The sequence below is a fragment of the Pan paniscus genome, chromosome 17, assembly GCF_029289425.2.
Source record: "Pan paniscus chromosome 17, NHGRI_mPanPan1-v2.0_pri, whole genome shotgun sequence".
Classification (NCBI taxonomy): Eukaryota; Metazoa; Chordata; class Mammalia; order Primates; family Hominidae; genus Pan; species Pan paniscus.
Genome location: NC_073266.2, coordinates 69,048,076 through 69,056,210, shown reverse-complemented (window position 1 = coordinate 69,056,210; position 8,135 = coordinate 69,048,076).

Genomic DNA, 8,135 nt, shown 5'->3' with positions numbered 1-8,135 from the left:
TTTGCTTAAATCTGAGACAAGCTAAAGGAAAAGAGAAGAGAGATGCTGATGCTGCATTTTTTTAAGAGCTGGGTCAGAGACACAGAAGAGAGAAATGAAATGAGGTTACTGACCACCCACTTTAAAATATTATACAATTCATATGGATCTTAAGAGGGCACCAAGAAAGAATGTTTATCAATTTCCCATAAAAATATGAAGTCAGTCTTTTAATAAGACACAAATATTGCAACTTCTTGGAGCAATTTTGCTGAGTGGGCTGAACTGGTATAGAATGCCCTTGTTACATATATCTTCACTATAATATACCCACTTAGTAATTTAGTGCTTGAGACCATCAAAATTATTTTGCGTTGCCATGTATTAGATTTCCAGTAATGGAAAAAGCATTTTCACTGATCCATCTCTGCATGCACTGTAGTAGTTTAAATACTTTAACATCATTACAATTAAATACAAATGTTCTCCAAATATTTTTACTAACATTTAATTTATTTAAATGTCTAAAGCTACTGAAGTAAAGGTGAATAAGGTGAGTCATGTTAAAATGGTTACTAGCCTGATCGATGGGCCAAGAAGATACTGGGGAAAAAGAAATGGTCCCAAAATTAGCCCATAGTCAGTGATAAATAGGCCTAAATACTGACTGGGAAGCCCTGCTTCACTACTAATAAGAAAGAGGACACTCTCTCCCAACTTAGTTATAACGACAGTCACTACTAACATTTATTGAGCATTTACTCTATGCTAAGCAGTGTACCAAGCACTTCATATGTGTTATTTTGCATAACCTTTATAAGAACCCTATCAGGTAGCTAGTATTACATTTATTTTACCCATTTTATAGATTAAAAATATGAAACTTAAGGAAATTAATTAGCTTTACCAAGATCTACTGGCTAATAAGAGTAGATCTCAGAGATTCAATGACACCAGGCCTCTCTCTCCACCTCTCATTTCTTTTTTTTTTCCCCCACCTCTCATTTCTGTCTCATTCTCAACATCAACTTTATTCTTCAGCCTCCTCCATGTGTCTAGAAATGGGCAAAAGAGGTTCTGGGGTGACATTTATAAAGTTATTGATCCAAGGAAAAGTCTCTAGTTTGCGTACAAATCCCAGGGAAGACGTAGATTAGCCTGGCTTAGGCCACATACCCAATTCTGGGTCAATCATTATGTCTAAGAAGGCTCCATGATTACCTATATCCATGGTCATATACCCACCCCTGTGATCAATAAAACAGATGCTATGACTGGCAGCATTATCAGGTTCCATTATTGTAGTGGATCAGCATCCTAAAGGAAGTGGAAGGGTGCCAGACAGACAAAAACAGATACCCACTTTAGTAGCCTGTCGTGGTAGTGGTAAACCCCAGAGTGGAGAAGTGTCCAGGCAATGGTCAGTCCAGAGGAATTCCATAAAGAAGATGAAATGTCAGCCGGGTGCCATGGCTCATGCCTGTAATCCCAGCACTTTGAGAGGCTGAGGCGGGCAGGTCGCTTGAGGCCAGGAGTTTGAGACCAGCCTGGCCAATATGGCGAGACCCCATCTCTACTAAAAATACAAAAATTAGCCTGGCATGGTGGCATACACCTGTCATCCCAGTTTCTTGGGAGGCTGAGGCAGGAGAATTACATGAACCCAAGGAGGCAGAGGCTGTGGTGAGCAGAGATCGCACCACTGCACTCTAGCCTGGGTGACAGGGCAAGACTCAGTCTCAAAAACAAAACAAAACAAAACAAAAAAAACAGTTGAAACATGAAGAAAGGCATGAAGATGTTAAATATCATAATGCATCCAGAGATCTGCAAGTATTTTAGATGTGTCTGGATAGTAAGATGTGTATGGCAAGGGATAGAGATCTGAGATTAAAGGCTGTGAAGAACTTTGTACAATACCCTAAGGAGCTGGTGCTTCATTCTAAAAGCAAGGATAAAGTCATTGAAGGGTTTTAAGAAAGGGGAAAATATGAGGGGTTCTGATTGTGAGAAAGATTAGTCTTTGGACAAATATAAAAGGAAGGTTAGGAGTAGAAAAGTCAGTGAGAAAATCTACAATAGTCCAGGCAAGAGAAAGTGAGAAAATGAACAGCAGCAGTTTGCAGTGGGCTTGGTGATCAAGATATATATATATATGCACGTGTGTGTGTGTGTGTGTGTGTGTGTGTGTGTGTGTGTGTGTATTTTTTTTTTTTTTTTTTTTTGAGAGAGACAGGGTCTCACTCTGTCACCCAGGCTGGAGTGCAGTAGCACAATCTCAGGTCACTGCAACCTCCGCCTCCCGGGTTCAAACGATTCTCCCACTTCACAGTAGCTGAGATTACAGCCTCAAGAGTAGCCAGGATTACAGGTGCCTGCCACCAAGCCCAGCAAACTTTTTGTATTTTTAGTAGAGATGGGGTTTCACCATGTTGGCCAGGCTGGTCTTGAACTCTTGACCTCAAGTGATGCACCCGCCTCGGTCTCCCAAAGTGCTGGGATTATAGACGTGAGCCACTGAGCCCAGCCATTATCCCTTATATATTAAGGTGACAGAATAAAGTTGACTATGTCATAACAGTGAGTTATTCATCCCAGTATGTGCATTGGAATTGAGGTGAATTAATTCCTTTTCTGTAACATTTTCTAATAAATTGCATCTACTTCTTGAGCTTAAATTGAACAAATAAAGTATCTCACAAAAATGTAAAGTTTTACTGTATTCATAGCCTTGTGGTTAAGATTATACTCTGTAGGAGATACCAATAAATATGTGTATTTAAATGGCAGACCATCACAGGAGAGTTTATTCGCAAATGAAGTTGTGAGAAATTTCAGCAATAAAATAGCAGATAAAGTAGTGATAATTTTAATTTAATAATTCAGAATATATATAGGTATAATTTTAAAGGGACATGTGTTCCCCCTGGCTAATGTTCTTTCTTGTTTGCCATTTTATGTTCATCAGTTTGTTAATATTCTTTAACCTCCTCTCTTATCTTTAAGACAAAAGGTAATAAACTAGCCCGATGCTTTGTATTCCCATAGTCACTTGGGTTAATAGTTTTCCTTTTCCTCTTCTACTTTCTTTAAATCTATTGAGATTTGTAGCAATAGTTCAGCCATAATTATGACCTAGAAAAATTGTGAATAGGAAAATAGGGCAATCACTTCACTATGTATATGTATATCAAAACATCATATTGTATGCTTTAAATATATACAGTTTTTAAAAGAAAGAAAAATGTGGCTTTTAGTTTTCTTTTTCAATGTATGTTAAGTGCCTAGCGCAGCAGCTGGCCAGAAGGAGGAGCTCAGACGCAGGCAAAACAGGGCTTGATCTGCATCCTGCTAGTCCGTGCCCTCCCATATGCAAATGAAGCCCTGGCAGAAGAAGTCCATCCATTGAAGTGCTTCCTAGTGAACTCTCTGCCATGTCTGCTATTTAGTTCCTTCTACATCTTACCCAGAAAATGGAGGCCTGTTTAGGGCTATTATAGTCAGTAATCTTTCATGATAAATAATCATAAATCAGACATGCAGAATATCTACTCTCCTCCTAAAGAAAAAATAAGTAATTTCTTACAATGCCAATCAGTTGGTTTCTTTTTGCTCCAGTAGACTGGCTGAGAGCCATTACTAGAAGGAAATGCACATTGCAGGTAACTGGAAGGATAAATCTTAGTAAAATTAGTACAATAAACCTTTCTCAATTACAAATATACTTCATATAATTCTAATACAGGTGACCCTGGCTTTAAGCCTGCTGCTGAACTTACGATCCTTCCTACTTTGACATTACTGTAAAGACCAAACCCCATATTGATGACTATTAATTTCTGCAAGCAATGCTTCAGCATTTTGATTGCCAGCCTGATATGCTTACCGAGTATGATATGACAATAACTCAGCTACCACGGTCTACAGGTACACTTAGAGTAAGTGAATCTCTTTCAAGCTGCTCTACATTTTATTTTAGCATGTTTTCTGTAAACTTTTAAATGCCCTGCTCTTCATTGTGTCTAAGAAAAAGATGTGATGGAATGCATAGAGTGCCAAAACTACTTTAAAAAAAGGTGAGATAATCCATCTCTTTGAAAAGGAAACATGAGAGTTTTAACAGTAGGAGAAATGAATGTGAATGAGCAAACTTCCAAGTCCACTTGTCACACTCACAAACACAAGCACAACTCTGAAGTTCAAGCAAACATCTCTGGAGACCCTGAAGAGCACTGAGCCAATGCAGTGGTATTTTAAAAAATAAAATGGAATGATTTATCACATGGAAGACCTTACATTGTGTGATGGGGGGTGCCAAAGCCATGCTCCACTTCTTTGTCTAGTTGAATAGAGCAAGTCACCTTGGAAAGGGGCTTCCTTAGTCAAAATATAATTTTCAAGGGCCTCTCTTATCTAATAGATACTCACTGCTCCAGAAATGTCTGTAACAGATTTTTTTTTAATGTTCTGACAAAGGCAGGCCCTTGCAGTGTGTAACTTGTGGCAGGAGAAGTTACACCAAGTTTAACGATTTTTCTTTAGGCTTTTTAAGAAGGCAGGAACAAAGACCTCAACACTTGCTCCTCAAAATTCAAAGTTAAGAAAAACAGAGTAGATCAGGATTGGCTGACCCAAGTTCTGCTGGCCAAGGAGACCTAAAGGATCTTAAAAGTAAACTCACCACTGGGACTGAGCTGATGTCCAGTTCCAGCACAGGAATCTTAAGAGTTCTGGTCCAGGCTGGAGCTAGAAGCACCTCTAAACTTGATTGCCTGGCACCATAATTCCTGCTTTGAAAATGCAATGGCTGAACATGCAAATTCAAACAACAATGAAAAGGCTCCAGCAATCAAGCCTGTGGCACTACAAGCAGAACCTGGGTAAGCACAAGCATCGTTCCAGGGTCTATAAGAGTCCATTGTAACCTGCAAGGCTAACCTTCAAATAAGATATAGAGCACCTGCAAAAGCACCATCAGGGCTGACCTGTTTCTACATTTATCACACCAGAATTTCAACTGATTAGAAAATTGGAAATGAAGGAAAGTCCATAGAATGAAAACATTAACTGCCTGTTAAAAGGTCATGTCAGGAATTGAACATTTAATTCAATATAAATTCAATAAATTCAAAAATTAATTCAAAGTAATTGTGTTTCTAATGAAATTAAGAAGCAATTCCAGGCCGGGCGCAGTGGCTCATGCCTGCAATCCCAGCACTTTGGGAGGCTGAGGCCGATGGATCACCTTAGCTCAGGAGTTGGAGAGCACCCTGGGCAATATGGTGAAACCTCATCTCTACTGAACGTACAAAAATTAGCCAGGCGTGGTGGCGGGCACCTGTAATCTCAGCTACTCAGGAGACTGAGGCAGGAGAATCGCTTGAACCTGGGAGGTGGAGGTTGCAGTGAGCCGAGATAGAGCCATTGCACTCCAGCCTGGGCGACAAGAGTGAAACTCTGCCAAAAAAAAAAAAAAAAAGAAGCAATTGCATTTACAATAGTATCCAGAATAATGAAATACTTAGGAATAAAGTTAACAAAAAAAAATACAAAACATACGCTTTGAAAACTACAAAACATTGTTGAAAGAAATTAAAGAAGATCTAAAAACATAGAAAATTGCCCCAAATTCGTCGATTTAAAGAATTCATGTTGTTAAAATGGCAATATTCCCCAAACTGATCTACAGTTTCAATGCAATCCTAATCAAAACCCGAGCTGCCTTTTGGAAGAAACTGACAAGCTAATCCTGAAATTCACATAGAAATGCAAGAGACCCAGTATAGCCAAAACAATATTGAAGAAAAATGAAGCTGAAGGATTCACACTTTCTGATTTACTACAAAACTTACTACACAGCTGAAATAATCAAGACAGTAGTGTGCTACTGGCATAATGATAGACATATAGAGTATAATTGAGAATTCAGAAATGAACCCATACATTTATGCACAATTGTTTTTCTACCATGATACCAAGACCATTTAATGGAGAAGGAATAGTCTTTTCCACAAATGGTTCTGAGAAAACTGGATATTCATATACAAAAAAAAAATGTGTACCACTTCCATATACAAAAATGAACTAATTTTTAATTCAAAATAATTATATTTCTAATGAAATTAAGAAGCAATTCCAGGCCAGGCACGGTGGCTCATGCCTGTAATCCCAGCACATAAAAGTTGATCATAGTCCTAAATGTAAGAGCTAAAATATAAAACTCATAGAAGAATGCTGTATTAGGGTTCTCTAGAGAGACGAAACTAGTAGGAGATATATATATATAAAATACTTAATAAACTTCCCTTTATATATATATATCATATATATGATATAGTTATATCATATATATGATATATATAGTTATGATATAGTTATATCATATATATGATATATATAATAGTTGTATCAACTAACACTCTACTGTAAAAAGCACGAGTCTCCCCATCAATCTGCATCCTCACCTGCATTTCGTTTTTCAAACTTCTTGATTTTTTGCATTTTATGTGCACATATATATGATATATATATATAAAGGGAAGTTTATTAAGTATTAACTTACACAATCACAAGGTCCCACCATAGGCTGTCTGCAAGCTGAGGAGCAACAAGAGCCAGTCTGAGTCCCAGAACTGAAGAACTTGGAGTCCCTTGTTCGAGGGCAGGAAGCATCCAGCACGGGAGAAAGATGTAGGCTGGGAGCCTAGGCCAGTCTCTCATTTTCATGTTTTTCTGACTGCTTTATATTCCCTGGCAGCTGATTAGATTGTGCCCACCAGATTAAAGGTAGATCCACCTTCCCCAGCCCAGTGACTCAAATGTTAATCTCTTTTGGCAACACCCTCACAGACACACCCAGGATCAATAGTTTGTATCCTTCAATCCAATCAAGTTGACACTCAGTATTAACCATCACACATACATAGGTGCAAATCTTTGTGGTCTTGTATAGGACAGTGGTTTCTTAGATGTAACACCAAAAGCACAAGAAACAAGAGTTTCTTGAAAAGGACAAATTTGACTTTATCAGAATTTAGAATTTTTATCCTTCAGAGGACACCACCAAGAAAATGAAAAGACAAGCTGCAGAATGATAGAAAATATCTGCAAATATTGTTTACAATAAAGAATCTGGTATCCAGAGTGTATTCTAAAAACTATCGTAAAGTCACCAATAAAAAGACAATTCAGTTTTTAAAGGGGTAAAGGAATTTTTTTTTTTTTTTTTTTTTTTTGAGATGGAGTCTCACTCTGTCACCCTGGCTGGAGTGCAGTGGAGTGATCTCTGCCCACTACAAGCTCCACCTCCCAGGTTCACGCCATTCTCCTGCCTCAGCCTCCCGAGTAGCTGGGACTACAGGTGCCTACCACCACACCCAGCTATTTTTTGTATTTTTAGTAGAGACGGGATTTCACTGTGTTAGCCAGGATGGTCTCGATCTCCTGACCTCATGATCCACCCACCTTGGCCTCCTAAAGTGCTGGGATTACAGGCGTGAGCCACCACACCCAACTAATTTTTTGTATTTTTAGTAGAGATGGAGTTTCACCGTGTTAGCCAGGATGGTCTCGATCTCCTGACCTCGTGATCTACCCACCTTGGCCTCCCAAAGTGCTGGGATTACAGGTGTGAGCCACCATGCCTGGCCTTAAAGGGGTAAAGGATTTTAATAGACATTTCTCCAAAGAAGATACACAAATGGCCAATAAACATGTAAAAATACACTCAATCTCATTAATCAATGCAAATCAAAACCACATAAGATACCACTTCACACTCACTAGAATGGCTATAATAAAAAAGATGGGTAATAACAAGTGTTGGCAAGTATGTGGAGAAATTGGAACCCTCACATACTGCTAACGGAAGTGTCAAATGGTGCAGCCACTATAAAAAACAGTCTGGAAATTTCTTAAAAGTTTAAACATAAAGTTACCATGTGATCCAGCAATTCCACTCCTCCCAAGAAAAATGAAAACATATTTATACAAAAACCTGTACAGAAACATTCATAAAAGTATTATTCACAATAACCCAAAGTGGAAATAACACAAATATCCATCAACTGATGAATAGTTAGCCAAATGCTGTCTATTCATACAGTGGAATATTATTCAGCCACAAAAAGGAAAGAAGTACAGATATATGTTACAAT